This window comes from Chamaea fasciata, unplaced genomic scaffold (genome assembly GCF_029207755.1).
Source record: "Chamaea fasciata isolate MVZ Bird 193981 ecotype frontalis unplaced genomic scaffold, bChaFas1.0.hap1 SCAF_3, whole genome shotgun sequence".
NCBI lineage: Eukaryota > Metazoa > Chordata > Aves > Passeriformes > Sylviidae > Chamaea > Chamaea fasciata.
Window position 1 is genome coordinate 82,056,744 of NW_027094088.1, and position 16,830 is coordinate 82,073,573.

General features: G+C 37.7%; 1 long non-coding RNA gene across 1 annotated transcript in view; it reads right to left on the reverse strand.

Annotated features, from left to right (window-relative positions):
• Nucleotides 1–3,316: 3,316 nt before the first annotated feature.
• Nucleotides 3,317–16,830, reverse strand: part of LOC136287182 (uncharacterized) — a 28,709-nt gene continuing 15,195 nt past the window's right edge. The window contains exons 5-6 of the long non-coding RNA XR_010720092.1: nt 8,822–8,888; nt 3,317–3,391 (exon numbers count right to left, since the gene is read on the reverse strand). This is a non-coding gene — a long non-coding RNA (uncharacterized lncRNA). The remainder of the gene's footprint in view (nt 3,392–8,821; nt 8,889–16,830) is intronic.

A 16,830-nucleotide genomic window follows, 5' to 3' on the forward strand; every position in this document is an offset into this window, starting at 1 on the left:
TGTTAAAGTACAGAAAAGAGCACAGTATTTCTCATTAACATCTCCAAAATGGAAGGACTGGCTTCTCTTTAATCATTTTTCCCCATACTTTTTCAGGTATTCAAAGATCTCAAGAGTTTTGTTGTTTTTCTTTCAAAACCTGCCTTGCATATACCTATCCCTATCAACACATATCCAGCTAACTCTCTAAACTGATTTATTGCGGTGAAAATACTGTGTATGTTGTGTAAAACTAATAAGGCCAAACAAGAAATCAAATGACACCAACACTTTCAATAAAGCTGAAAATTAAGTTGAAAATATTAGTGCCCTTACAGGAGGTACTGAGGGCTGAGCATGTATTCAGAAGTTTCTGGGAACATTCATTATCAGGGAGTGCTCCTCAGCTCCCTGTCAATTTGTTGACATGTCCCACGTTCACTTTCCAAAAAAACCCCACTTTTGGAGGATGGTTTCCAAATATTCCCTCATCACTTTGCTCTCTGTGTGCTTGCTGTCCTCAAAAACAGTTATCCACCAAGCAGCAGGTGCTGAGGTCTGCAAAACAATGGTGTTGGCCATTCATTTAAAAGAAAGGATGGCCTCCAAAGTTGTATCCACTGAGAGTGGAATAACAGCACAAGCTCTTTGTACTGGGCTCCCACATTCACAAATATTGCGCCTGTTGCTGTCCATCCCACACACAATGAAATTTCCCCCTTCCACCACTTCTGAGTTCATCTGCTGCATCCAAAACTTCATGTGAATGAGGATAAAGGCAGTTGTAGTAGGGAAGACTATCGGAATCTCATGGCCCTTGTCTTTTTCCCTAAGGAAAGGACAGTCAGCAGGAGCAACATCTGTTCCTCCAGAGTGCCGCGATGGAGCACTAACCTGGGTGCAGAAGTGAGGCTGCAATTCCTTCCAGCTCTGTGTACCATGACCATGCTTGAGACAGCCAACTTGGCTAAATTTAGTATAAATTAAAGCATTACAAAGGACATAGAGCAGATGAAGGCTCCTCCACACTAAATGCCTTGTATTCTAATTAACTCCTGTTATGTTGTACCACTTGCTGAGGTAGACATGGACTGACTTAGGGAACTAGTCATTTCCCCTCAGAGGGGAGAGACAAGGCACTGGAAAATTATGCCTGTCTAAACATTAGTCTGTCCTCTTTGGAGGCCATGGTATCAACTGAGCTCCTAAAAGAAGTATTACAGTCTGCTCTATGTTAGGTGCTACAGAACTAGGGTTTGCTGAGAAAATTCACAAAGTGAATTGAGAGTGAATTGAGATAATATTAAGGTGCTCATCTCAGAGGGTGATGGGGCACTCCAAGACATTTTAAATTTATTCTTTCTAAAACCAGTGGCTGTCTTACTTGAGTTGCAAAGAAGATGTTTTCACCAGGTCAGCAGTCACAAAGGGGTAAAACCGGGTTAATTCTCCTTACAACAGTAATGGATGTTTTAAGAGATGCCCTGCAGTTCATTTTTTTTATTAACAACGTAGCCAACACAAGGGATATAGATCACATCTAATATGACTTTGAAGTCACAAGTAACTGCAGCTGAGTCTTTGCTATAAGCACTGAAAATGGAAAATGTGACTTCTTAAAAAAAAAATTATTAAGTATCTAAGACAGAAATTAGACTTTTTCATGCTGTATGGCTGAACTCCCAGTGAGAGTTTTGCATCTCACGACTCTTATCCAGAATCTGTGTAACCCCTACCAAGGAGTCTCCATCTCTGTCACAGTTTCTGCCCCTCTACTCTGCCCCCAAATCTGGCAGCATGTTCCCCAAATAAACAATATAGGAAAAAAATAGCTCTTTCCTTTTTTGTTGCAAGAGAAGTTTCTTGTGTGTTTATTGTACCACCTGAATCTTTCTTCTGCTAGAGTTGGGATACTGCTAATAGTGAGGAAGTTTTATTTACCTCAGATCACAAATTTTAACAATAACCAATTTATTCCAGCATGTGGTTGGAGACCACTGGATCTCTAAACCACAAGTCAGTACAGAATTGAGTGCAGCTGTCAAGAAACTCTTGGGGGTTTCCAAATTATTACATGGAGGATTAGGTGGTTTCAATTCTGTGCTCACTTCAGCTGAGTTGGCAAAATCCTCTCTAAACCCCAAACTTTGAAGCAAGACTGTAAGCAGTGGTTTTGTGCCAGATAACGCAAGCTTAACTTGTAAGTAAAAATCTGGCAGATGGAGTATTAGAACTCTATAGTCTTCGAAATAGTAGGCTCAAAGATTAATAACAATATTATGCAATACATAGAGCAGAGTGCACAGATAAGGATATATCATAGCATTAGAGAGGCTAACAAATTCATCTCTTCCATCCCAAACGAGAACTCAGCTACACCTTAGTTAATACTGGTAGAAGATGTTTACTCAACTTACTCTTTAAGAACTTGACTGGTGGATTCTAGCAACTGTTAAAAAATCCATCTATGGAGAAAAGTATGTGTTTGCACTGAAACCCATTTCTCATCTAGGCAAAAAGTAATCCATAGACATCCTTTCTTTGAACAGTGTAAATGAGTTACTGAATTAATTAAGGTATCAGCAAGGAAACTAGAATATTTTAAAGATTAGATTTTAGATGGGACTATCTAACACAAATGACTGCTTACCCCAGCAGACTGTCTTTCACGGGAAAGAGAAGCAACAGAGAAATTTCTCCCCCCCTGCCCAACATGACTGATGAACACCCTTACCTTACAACCGTCTAATGCAGGAAAGATTTTGCAAATATAGAAGTTGCCTTTATATTTTCAAGTAGCCCATATTGCCATGCATTGGCATTGAAGATTTGAGAATCGGTGTTTTGAGAACTTTTCTAATCCTCAGGAGAGGCTTTTTAGCTGCTTTTAACATTTATGGATATTGTTATTGTTCTAATCATTCCCTCATAAATGCTTAGAACAGGAGAAAATCTTCTTTTGAGAACACTCTGCCTAATAGTTTGAGATTCAATCTATTTTTTAATTAGGACTGTGGGCAGTAGGGCAGCTTAGACAAACTTGAGAGTCAGAATAAAATCCAGAGGGCTTTTCTAAAATATCCTGGAAAATCTTAAACATTAGAAATCATCACCAGTGTTTAAAAGCTGTTCCACATGAAAATATCTTTGACAATAAATGATAAGAAAGATTGAATCTCAGGCATAACTCAAAAGTTCTGCAATCAGAAAGTGACATATGCTGTTACTGGAAGAGCAATAAATTAATTTATGCACTATTTATGGTAATTAGAACATTTCTCATTTTGTTTACTGGGTGTTATAAAAACACTTACCTGAACAAGTGCAAATTACTTACAGTGATTCCTAAAGACATAGAAATTATCATATAAAATAAAATCTGATGTCTTCTGAAACCAATACTTCAGAACACCTGGAATAAGTACCAGAGGCATATCATTGGTAGGTGTAGATCTAACTAGAACATTTATAGTTCAAAAAAGTGCATAAAGGTGTTTCATTTCTTCAGATTGCATTTAGTTAGGAAAATGGCACCATCTGCTCACCTATTTCTATACAGGTTAACAATTGGCATAACAGATTTTTGCGGGTGGAATTGAATTTTATTATTAGTAGAACTGAGAGCAGAATATGACCTGCCAATATTTGTAAATCAAAACCCCTTTAATATAAATGCTGCTCAGCACAAATAAAGAGAAAATTGGATGTGGAAAACAACCTACTACCTATATAGAACACTAACTGACCTCAATGAGTAACAATAAAACCAGTGTGATTTACTGTATCAGGATAATTCCACATTGTCAGCACCCTGGTGTCTAAATGCAGCCAGGCTCAGCTTTTCTCTTCCTCTCCCCCAGGTTTGAATTTGCAACCAGTCTTTCTTTAAGTGTCGTCTCAGAAATTCACAAGAGACTTCTGTGTTGGCAGTGCTAAAGTTGAGAAGGGACAAGGTTTGACCTGCACAACAAGAATTACAGACATGTTTTTAGCTTTTCAAAAGTAATTTGTTACTAAAGTGTGATCCTTCCTGTGGCATCCAGAGGAAATTTCAAGCTGTAGAAATGTGCTGACAAATATAGTTTCTCACTGCTTATTTAAATCCTGGATTTTGTTAGCTTACCATTCTTTTAAAATACATAGAGTGACTGCCTAGGGTATTGAAAACAATACATCCACATTTTGATTCACCTGAATCTTTACCTTCAGTTGAAAAATGTTCAGAACAGCAAATAGAAAAAAAAGTTTGCTCATCACAGAAACTTTTCTAAGGCCTTTTGTGCAGTATAAAAAAATGTTCCAGCTTTTTGCAAGTGTTATCTTGCAGCCAACTAATGAAAAAAATCTGAGTGTTCTTGGTCAATTCAAGCATTTAAATCAATTACAATGATTATTAACATGTTGTATCCAATGTGCCTTTGTGAAATGTGGTTTCCAGTATCTGTAGTGAACAAGCAGGATGATGACACTCCCTTTTACTGCCCAAAGGAGAGGAAAATGCCCAAGCAAGACTTTCATGTGTGACAATTGATTAGTTCCATTGCATTTCTCTTATTATGAAGTGTTTTGACCAACATATAATTCAATTAAATTGTTTGTATTGAGGTCTACTGCCTGAAAGCATCAAGGATATGTAAATGCTTTTGAAGTTTAATTAAAATGGATTTTAATATAGTATTTTCACAGTTTCTTCTTAAGAAGTGTGGGAAACCACACATACAGATGAACTTGAAAAAAAATTATGGTCACTTATTTTGGTAGTCATGCCAAAACAACTAGCATTCAAGATATACCTAGAAATAAATTGTGCCTTTATAGCTTTTCAAATGGTACCATCAACTTTGCATATAGATTAAAATATATATGCTATGAAAGTATTGATTTAAGGGGGAAATCAATCTATTTCAAATTAATATTCTGTGACTGAAACATAAAACCATATTGCTCCTTCAGACTGCTGTGAATACAGATATCTGTTGAACTATAGCATTAAGTTATCTTTATAAGCTCCATTTGCCACAGGAAATATTTTAGGCCAGAACTAGATCTAAAGTTGTTTTGGAAGGGGGGAATATATTTTATTTTTTCAGTGTGTCTATAGTTAGATCATACTGGAAGAAGTTAGAACTCATCCCAACAGTGTATTAGGGACAGAAAGCACAATCATTGTAGAGGGTTTTACCAAAAGAACTTAGGAGAAAGTAATGGCTTATTAAAAATCTGCCCATTGAAGAACACCCTCAGAAAAAAAAAGAAATCATAATTGTTAAAACGGGTTGGTCTCAGTGACTCTTGTAGGTCCCTTGCAACTCAGCATATTCTGTGGTTCTGTAATGTTCAGAAATGAAAAGAACAAACTCTTGAATGAGTTTGACAGAACAGTGTAGATTAGAAAATGTGGTGGGAATCAATCACATATTTTTTGAAAGACAGTGGGGATATGTTTAGAGCATTACAGTTGGTCCATTAGGAAGTATATGTCTAACTCACTTCAGAAATGACATGCTGCTTCTATTTTATTTTAGTGAGTAATACAATGGAGCTTCTTGGTACTCCTGTGATTTCTGACACTCATCTTTGTTATTTACAGGAGATAAGTAGGCAAGACTCATGTCCTTTAGAACACAAACTTTGTGTGTTTGGTTCTGTAACATATTTTCCAGAATTTGATCTATTTTCTGTTGTGTTTGGAATTTTTAAAAAAAAACAGACGCAGCGCAGGAAAGGATAGTAACTGATCTAAGATTTTCTTCTTAGGAGCACAAAAGGATTAGAGCAAATCTGAGTAAAAAAACTTTCTCTCAAAATAGTTTGCACTTGTTTAAATTATGTTGTGCAAGCAAGCATCTTATTTCAAGAGTCTATTCCAATGTATTGTTCCAATGGGCCACACCATTGAAATGAACCAGGTGTACAGAGCGTGATTTCCTCAGACAAGTCTTAGTTATGTGGTGCTGGACTCAGATGTTGTTGCAAGAAAGTTTTATATATGACTATCCCAAGTTTTTGGACCTAAAACTGCTGATAAGCAGCCCACCACTCTCATACTGTTATAAAAGTTATGCCAACAATTAGAGTCCATTTTGAAACAAGGAAAAATCTGAAAATAGATGTGCATCCCTTGATGACAATCAGCCATGGCTATTTTCTCCTTGCTCTACACGGAGCCCAAAGCCATGGAAGCCAATAGCAGAGGTTAGTTAGGCTAGATCTGATATGTGAGTGGAAGTCACCTACAAAGGTACCTTTTATTTCTCTCTTGAGTGGAAGTCACCTACAAAGGTACCTTTTATTTCTCTCTTGGAACTCCCAGAGTCTTAAGGCAGTCTAACACTGCTTTGTAGGGGAAGGAACTCACGTTTGCAAGTGCTGGACTCAGATGTGCAGAAAAAGGACCTCAGCTTTCAGTTAAGTACTTTGTTAGAAGTGACTTATGATATTAAAATAAAGTATTTGTTTTTCTAGAGGTGCAATATGAACAGTACAAATCATTCCCAATGAAGACTGATGAAATGAGAAGGAGGACAAAAAAAGGAATGTCACCCTCTATGCCAGTGACAAGCATGGAGCTTCGCCTGGAATTTGACTAGGAGCTGATAAAGAGTTTATGGGTCAGGGTTAATGGGAGGGAGGGCAGGGACAGGTGACATGGTAGTGAGGGTAATGGCATCCCTGCCATGGCAAGTGGGTTGAAAAAAGATCTTTAAGGTCCTTTCCAACAAAAACATTCTATGATCTAATTCAAAGAAGAGAAAACTAATATTATTCTTGAAGCCTCTCTTGGTTCATGGATCAGCTTTAGTCCAGAGTCATGGCTAGACTTCTAATGCTGAGATTTCTGCTCTGAAACAGACTCTACTCATATTCCTTTTTCAGTAAGAATAAAACTCAGCTGTCGGCCTGGAACAAAAAGATAAGAACTTTCCATTTTTCTCAGCATTTTGACAAAACACTGATGTAGTTTTATGCTGACCATTTGGCATTTCTGATATACAGCTTAAGGAGTCTCTTTCTCAGACTGTTGAGCAGTGCTAGCAAATACCAATAGCTTAGGCATACTTAAAAGTGGCTTACAGACATTCAGGAACTTTAGGGGATTTACTTTTAATACCAAGAGAAGAATCAAGTTTTTTTCTGGTACAAAAGAACTCAAAAAAATCCCTGCTCCATTCCCCTCCTAATTTTCAAACTGTTGGGTTTTGTTTGTATCATAATTGCATCCAAGGACCACAATCAGGCCTTCACTCTTGTTGTGTCACGTACAACATTTACAGGCAAGAATAAACAGCCTGGGAAGAATTATTTTAGTCTAAGTTACAACACAGCTCTGTGCTCTAGCTTACAGGGTAGGTGCAGCATAGGTAGAATTTTGCTGTCTGTCCAAACACCTCAAATGAATATTCTGGACTGTAGCCACACAGTTATGTACTGGACACTAAAGTGAAGCTTCTAAATACAGCAAGGTCTTTCCCTGGAGAACTGGAGTCACCTCTCCCAGAGAATTTAAGGCATCTGTTTTTGAAAATCATTATTTAGGTCTTTAGAGTTAGGACAAGTGATGATCTTAAATCAGGTGTAGTGACTCCTAGTTTCTGATGTACCTCGTAAGTGACACATTCATGTGTCCTAATGAACCACAGTTTATCCCAACTTTACAGTGAAACAGAATTCTCTGTCCACTTGAGGTTAATACATCACAAAAGGTGCACTGTGAATCTACATTGCTGTGGCCAAATACTTATTACTGTCCAAGAAAGTAAATCCTCACAGAAACAAAGAACATAAATGAAGGAAAAGAAAAAAAAATTAGGTTTACTGTCCACATGAGCAGAACAGCACTGCCTAGGAGAGTAAGATTCCATTCGAAATTAACACATAAATTCCACATCTTGGTGTTTACAAGCACATTAGGGAACTGAACTCCCACTTTAGTGAATGGAGATGCACCCACTAGAAAAGGGCTTCTACTAGAACCAGAGCAAAGGGCCGCCCAGCTTGAAAAATCCCTAAATATGCTTAGGACCTAGTGGTGAGTTCCATGGAGTAAAAACAGGTAAATTATAAAATCAAAGAATATTCTGAATTGAAAGGGACCCTCAAGGATCATCCAGTCCAAATTCTGGCTCTGCACATGACAACGCCAAAAATTGCACCATGCATCTGAAAGCATTATCTGAACACCTGAACTTCAAATTCAGGCAATATGGAACTTATCTCTTTCTAATTGCCTAGACTGGGAATATCAAACTGGCACATTTCCCAAATACTTTACCTGTCTCTGTCAGAAACTTTTCCTGAAATGGAAGTAATAAAACAGCATTTATTTTATTTAGCTGACAACTGCTTGCTTTTTCAGTTTGCAAACAACTTCTTTAAAATCTCCTGCTGTGAGGCATCTTTTTCTATACAAGCTTCATCATGTATTTACCATCCATTTCTGATGACATTTCTTTTCATTTTTTCCCCACATCTTTTGTGCACTTTAATCTTTACTTTATTTGACTTCCTGTACCATTCTTCTCCTAAAAATCCTTTTCTATTTGTTTCTGTAATCACTGCCTCTCCCACATACCCTCTTATATGTCCCAAAATACTTTTCATTGCTCACGTCTTTCCCAAGGGCCTTCCTCTCCTCCTGCACTTCCCTCATTTATGCAGAGAAACAATGCTCAGACTAACATCCAGGAGACTTCATCCTCCAGCAGTTTGGTGGGTCGGCTACCCTCTCTTCTCTGAAGCGGGAATCAGATAAGAAGCTCTCCCCCCAAGAGACTGCTTAAATAGTGAACAATACCAGCAGAAATGAATTTACAGTACATTTTCTACTTTGACTAACACCCACCTGTGTCAGATACTTATCTTTGGAGAGGATGAATCATCCCCCGGAGAGTCTCTTTGCTCTCTGCTATCTGTAGGTGGGAAACCAGATGATTAGCTTAGAACAGCTGTCTCACAGAAGAAAAGGGAAAAAATCAGCAGGCAAAGCCAAATCAATGCCAGAGGTCAGAAGTTCCTTGCCCAAATTGAGGCTCTTCACTCCCAGTTTTGTTCTTAGAGAGAACAGGCAACTGCAGTGAAACAGTTTGTCTCACCTATCATAACCACCATCTGAGGATGAGTGGCACTGCCTTCTGAAGTAGTTTTGTAGTTGGCTACAGAAGGAGTGAGGGCAAGGCGCTAAGCTTAGATCCCTAAGACTAAATTTTAAACAGGGTATAAATGTTAAAACAGTTATGCTACCACACATTTTATGTGGGGGTGAAAATATGAATAAGTAGCAATTTGGCTACTTATTTATTGCACACTGGAGGCCCTAGTAAATTTAGATAGTGGAAGTTCTCCTAAGGATCACAGCACAGTGACAACATTTTGGGACTAGCATCTGGCCAGTCTTCATCACAGACTGCTCCAGAGTCAAGATGATCTCCTTTGAGCTCTCAATCTCTTTGCTACTGCTTGTATTACTTATGTTCAAGATTCAGGAACTATTAAAATTCAGACAATGATGACAAACATAAAATCCATTAATGGAGTTCATTACTTTTTTCTAATACATGATGTTAAGGATAAGTATTATTTATGACCAGCCTGTATGCAAATCAGTAAGGAAGAATTTGATTCCCTCATGAATGACTGAAGTGACAAAGTTGCACTTTGAAATATATTTGAAATGTTATATGCTGTTACTGCGTGTTTTCACCACACTCAAAATAAGAGGTTAATTGCAGGCAGGCTGGAAAATAATGAGATAGCATCACCATTTACAAACAGTGACAACCTTAATATGGTAAATAAGTATGACAACTGAATGAGTAATATGCTGTTTCACTCTGAACTCTGTACAAGGTCTTTTTCTTACAGCTTATGATAATTTTTAACTCTCTATTAGAGAATATGTTATCTTCATCCAAAGGAAGCATCGTAATATATAAAAAAAGCAGATATCAGTAATAGAACATCAAAAAGAAGACGTCTGTTTTCTTTGAACAAGAAGATATGTTTGGGACTCAGGGGAAACATTTGCACATGTAAATGCCATCACTATCTCAAAAACAATTACTTTCTCTGATACACAGGGTAAAGGAGAGTCTGTAGATCCAGCTTCAAGTGCTAAAATTTCTCCTGATATTAGTGTTTGAATTTTCCATAATTTTACCCTTATTTCTGAATGATGCATTTTTTTTTTATTATTACCAGTACATAGACAGAATTCTTCCATCATTTTAATCAAAGACAGTCTCCTCAAACATGTGAGTCTGTGCTTTTAATTCACTGTGACAGAAAGCTAAACCCCAAGAATTTTCTATTTCCACTGGGGAGGAAAGACACAAAATGGTTGGTTACACTTGAATTATCATGTGCTTAATGTGAATGTTTACATCATCCTAGAAATACCATGAACAACCAAAGTGTGTCTGATTTAAAACTCAGTTCCAGATGGTTTTCAGATTGAACATATTATGAAGAAAATTAAAAGTGAAAAAAGAGAATTGCTCTTATGTCTATCATGCATTTGAATAAGGAAAATCCCTCAAAAAGAGAATCTGTTACCAGTGACAGTTTTTATTATCTGCATAAGCATGACCTTGATTAATGAGCATAGAATGATATGCATCATGTGAGCTGTCAAAACAGGAGGCAGATATCTAGTAAATGTTCAATGTTGCTAAAATTTTGGCAAAGACAACCACTTTGAAACTGTTCAGAGGATGAGACAGTGAGAGGAATCCTAACAGCAAATAATGGCAAAGTATTTCTCCTTTATTCAAGCATGTAAAGAGTTTGGCTTGCACATGACCCATAATAAACACAACACAACTCTTCGATGAATATCTATTGGCACTGCAATAGCACTGAGCTTTCTTAACGGCCATTGTGGACTTTCAAAACCAAAAATGCTTAGTAGCAATATAGTCATTGTCATATAAAGGGATAAAAGCCCCCAGAAGGGATTGAAGGCATATTTTCTCTTATTCTGCAATGAATAGGTGAAGCAAGGGGGAATTAAATTACTCAAGCAAGGCAGTGAGCGTTGTAACTACAACTCATGAATGGAAGCTTCACCTTTTCACAACTCTGACCAGATCCAGCAGAACAAATACCCCCTGGAGGACTTCAGAACAGTTAGCCACATTTCACTGATGGATAAGGGAGCAGCATTCAGCTGAAGGAAGAGTGCTTCAGCAGAAAACCAAATCTACAGCTCTGACATAGGTATCTCAACAGACTAAATCTAACCTATGTTATCTTAATGAAAAGTCTGACGAAATCCGTTGTTGTTAGATGTGGTCAGGAGGGCTGTGATTGTTTTGATCAATAGGAAGAGAATCTAGGCCATCCTGCCAAGTTATCCTTTCTCGTGGCAGGACATGCTGTAGTACACAGATCCTCCCTTTACCTCCTGCAGAGAAGTGTGCCTGTGTCCTGTGCTACTGGGGACATCTGCCCCTGAGTCAGGGATTGTTGCATTCACCAGATAGCTGCTCTGGGCACCTTTCCTCATATTCTGCAGAACAATATGTCCTGCAGAATGGATTAAAATATTTCCTGAAATGTGGATATGTTATAACTTTCACACCCACTGTACAAAATATACTGTACAAAATACAAAAATATTCAAGCAAATTTCTGCAGTTTGGGCTTCCAGTAATGGATCTATGCTGATTAGCCTTTATTAAGTTATATATTTTTGAGCTCTCCTGTCTAAAAGAAGACTGAAATCAGAGTTTTAGTATTATATTCAGTGACAATTTGGGGGTTTTGTTCTTTTCTTCTTGTCTTACACCTGGGAAACTTCATTTGCAGTCTTCTCTGTTGTAGTCTCCTTCATGCTTAATGAGTTATCAAAATCTTCCTCAATGGTACTTAAATTCCCTCAGTGCTTCCTTCTGTGTAGCCATTGATATACCCAGCCTTGCAAAAATGTATTATTCTCTGACTGTGAAGTCTTTGGACTTCAGTGTTTATTCAGTTTTAAATTACAGCACTATGTTTTGCTACAAATTAGAGAATACAAATTTATGTTGAAATAGAGTAGCTCATTTGTGTTTTGTTATTCTCACTTATTAAGTAAAGGAACAGAACAGTACTCCCAATCTAGGAAACTGAGTCATGAATCACAAGACATAAACTGCAAGAAAACCCATTTCACTGTATGAACAGGCTGAGTCTACAGGATTTGTTTTCCTTTGACAACTTGGTGTCTGCCCTACTTCTGGTTGCAAGAAATGCTTTTCATGTCATGGTGCCCCATGCTCCTTCCTCTCTCCTGACTGTCATAAAATAAGCATAACAAGATTACTTTGAAAAATCACTATGGAGGACATATGTTAATCAGAAATGTGACCTCTACCTACCATCACCTCTACCAGACTGGAAAGAGTGGAAAAACAGGAGTGTCAGAAATGAAACAGGTAACTGAGCTCGGACGCGAGTGCTGAGGCATTGCACGTGGAGATTCACTGAGCCCCAGTTTGATTTCCATGCCTGTGGATGTTTCACCCCAGAGGCTCACCCCCCACCAGAGCTTATTGGCAGGGCTGTGCTAACCCTGCTTTGGGACAAAGCTCATCCTATGGCACCAGAAGAGTTCAAGCCATGACAGCTCAAACAGGAAGGTCTCAGCAAGATGTAAAAAAGGTATTTACTTTTAATTTGTAAGGATGTGGTAGTAATGCTAAGATCAATTTCTCTTTAAAGTAGCTAAGAAGACTAGTACCTCATCTCAAGGACTCTGGAGGTAAAAATGATTTATAAGCTTTACATAGCAATTTTTTTTCTCTCTTTGGTATAGTTTCCTCATATTTTCTGTCATCTATCTTTTTATTCAACTAAATGGCATGTAATTATTTGCACTTACTACCTGGACAAAGAATGAGTTCTCTGTACAAAGAAAAAGCTTATAATGTTTCCCTTGAACAGCACTAGCTTTTTATCATGCCAAAGTGGATACAAAAAGTTTCTCTGGTCAATTATTCACTCACCGTCGGCAACCACCACAACTGTGCTCTTTCAGAAATGCACGAAGCTAACATCTTCTGGGTAATAGAAAATGGATTTCCTGGTTCTGGAAAATGACCATAATGAATTTGAAATCTTAGTAGAATGGATAGCCTGTGGACAGCTTTTTCAACTAACCACTGGGAGAGGTGTTATAAAAACAATAATAAGCAGAATCATTTCTGCAGGAACTAACCAAACCTGTCACTTAAGGGCATATGTGCCAGGTGACCAAAAGCACAGGATTATAAATTGCTTTTCCAGACTGTGCCTTTATATACCGCTGAAAGTCTTCTAATGATCTCTCTAGTGAACCACCTTTTCTCAGTATTTATTTCCAACAGATTTTTCTGATATTGCATTCGTCACAACCCCTTGGAGGACACGGTGTTTCAGGGTGATTCTATGGATCCACCATCTCACAACAATATGCCGCTCAGTGTTCCCAGAGTATATATGCTGCTCACAATTATAAGTGAGTGCCGAAGACAGTGCTTCCATTAGGATGGTATCCTTTACCTCTGCTCCCTGTTTCTTGAATTTTCCCTAAAGAATGCAAAAAGGAAAATCATTTTTCTTCACATATGTGTGAGTAGCAAGACACTGAGCTTTATGTGAAACCACAATCAGCAAGGGGGTGCAAGGACATCTGCTTTAGTGCCCTGACAATGACCTCTTTTAACACTTTGATTGCTCATGCCTATGTGAAATTAGCATCTGTATGTTAATAATAAATGCTACTACCTCAAAATAGAGATAGAAATCTTATTTTTTCTGGGAAGTTGTTACCATAAGTTTTATGAAAAGAGTAAAAAGGAGTTTGATAAATTATAACTGGGAATTAGTTAGAAATATACGTGTAATCTAAATAGAAATACCTACACAAGGTTATCTTCGAAAAGGAGTCCCTTTTTAAAAATATTAAAGTTTTTTAAAACTTGTTTTCACTGAAACAATTACCAGTCATGTTCATATAACATAGTGTCATTCTTCATATATGGCAAAGTGGAGGAATGATGAAAAGCATATGATAATGATTCAGAAAGCCCAACATTAAAAAAAAAAAAAGAAGTTAGACATTTGAAAGAACTTGGACATTTGAATGGATGTGAACCACCCAAGTGAACTGCTGATAAGACATTAAACAAGCTAGCTGTTTACAAGGATTTACAAGCTAATATCCTTCACAGCAAGTACAATATACACAATTATAAGCAGTGTTTGTATCAAAACTTGAATTACCACATTCTAGAGAAGCAAGTGAAAAGTGGTGTAAGTCAGAAAGTAAAGTCCTTTCATTTTAATGTATAATTTTAGTCAGATTCTCAGATTTGTAAACACACTGGATTTATTAACAAAATAAAAAATAAATCTTAAGACTCAATGGAGAAAAAGTGGTGTTGACACTCTACCCAAAAATAGTACACTCTAACTTCCCATTTTGCTAGAGGTGCAGCTGGGAAAAAAAATGGCTTTGCTCTTAGCAAATAAAGAAAGATGTTAAAGGAGAAAATATAAAGGGAGAATGAAAATAGATGGACTTATAAAGAGCTCAAAGAGAGGTTTTAAAAGGCATCTCTACTCAGTGGATGATGACAAACAAAGGGATTTTGCAGGCTGGTCAGTTTTCTAGGTTGGTCAGCCTGCCAAAAGCTGGCACGATGGATTAGTAATTGCTGTTCTCTCATTCAGCAGAAATTACTTTCCAGAATAAATAATCAGATACATTATTTTGTAGCTTCCTCTGTGTGCTTAGTATTGTAAAGGACACATGCAATACCCTGAGGGCTGTGACAAATGGTTTACAAAGCAATGATCATGCTGGCCAAGCTGATTATATTTACAGCAAGGCACACAGCAGCTCTCACAGAAGGAAGAGCGATCTGGCAGGCAGACCAGCTGCAGGCTTTGTGCACAGAAAGGTAAGGGCTCAGGTGGAGAGATGAACAAGAACATGTGTTCCTTCCTAGGAACCGACTGCAGCAAAAAATGCAGCTACCAGCCCAAAGAAGTGGAAGTGGCAGAAAATGCTGTAATCCCAGTTAAGCTTTAAGACTCTTAAATAGGTGTGAAACTCAGCAGGTCACAGGCCCTCTTTGTGCCATAAGTAAGTGCACCAAAGAAGGAGAAAGCAAAAATTTGGTTTTACTTAGAGTGTAAGGGACGAATCTCTTCATGGCACAGCGTGGGCTGACCTCCAATACATCTCCCTAGGGGAGATGTGCTTTGAGATAGATGACTTTATACAGATGAAGGAGAGTCCTTTGGCTTATCTGTTTAATTGAGTGATACTAATTATTTTTTTGCCTAGGCCTATGACAAAACACACTAAGGCTTTGAACACACACACAAAAGCCTTTTCCTTGATGCATATGATGGCCTAGTACTGGAAACAAATTAGAAGTATGAGATGGGTATGAAAAACAATGAAAGCAATTTCTAAGAGTAAGTCTTAGAAACATGAAGCACCTTCTTATAACCATGGTGATGCAATTTACAAATGTTTGTCACTCATGTGACCTATTTTGTTCCCAGAACAGCTGGGAACCCAGCTGATGAGCAATAACCAATGACACAAAGGGACCAGGTACTGGTGCTGGCAAATACAAAGGAGGATGACAGAAAATTATGAGTTCAGTTGTTACTGAACAATTATTTTGATGTGATTAAATCTGGCTTGATCATGTCTACTCATGAGAGACAAAAATCAATCTAACCTTAAGCTTCAGAGGAAAAAGAAGAGTGATAAAATCAATACAAGAGTATTAGAATCTGTGAGTCCTCTGTGGTGATCTAGTCCCAACCCTTTTCAAAACAGGGCCAGCTTCAACATTTTCCCAGATTATCCAGATAGAAACTCCACAACCTCGCTGAGAATCCTGTTCAAGTCCTTGTGGGATTTCTTGCTGTGAATTTTTTCTCTGTATGTCTAAGTTCAACCTGAACCTGTTCTCTCTTGTCTTTTTCTTGCATACCTCTAGATTCCTCCTAAGGTATAGACTTCAAAATTGACTAAGACTGATGAGCCTCATTGTAAAGCATTTAGAGAACTGACCAAAACAATCTCAAACAAAAACCACCAGGAATTTTCAGAGTTCCTGGAGAACAGATGTGGTTCAAAAGACTGTAAATGAGCAAACATATTCCTAGTTTTGAAGGAAGAATAAAGGAAGTGCTAGTAGTTAGACAATAGCAAGGATGGAGTTTCAGGAAAAAAATATAGTAATAAATACTCAAACTGTAATTTACAGATGCCTGGATGATGACATGAAACCAACCAGTTTAGAGTTTTTAAATTTGATTTAAGTGTTCCATGACAGAAAAAAAGCAGGAGCAGTATATGTCATATCCTCACTTCAGAAAGGTTTGACATTTTTATATGATATTTCTGAAAATGAGTTAGGAGAAAAACCTGTCAGACAGAGATTTTTATGAAAGAGTATAAATCTTGAGCATTTGGTAACCACTAAAAGTGTTTATTAATGGTTGGTGTCAAAATGGAAGGCGTGCGAGTCGAATTTTGAAGAGGTCTCTCTTGAGATGGTGAGTACTCAATGTTTCTGCTTGCAGATGGCACTGAATTGGGAGGTGGGGGAAGGGGATGAAAGAACAGGCAAAAACAGGGTTGGAATTTAGGATGATTATGTGAACTTAAGAAATAACCCTCAGTCAATAAAGATGGGAAAGATGTTATAGTGTAGGTGGGTTGGCTGCTTGTGCAGAAGGTTGGGTAGTATTTCTGAAGGAAAGAATTTGAGTTTGAAGGGAAGGTTTGATTCTAAGCTGAATATTAATGAATCTAGTCATGCTGTTAGGACAAAAAGACAAGCACTCCACTAGAATATGCACACA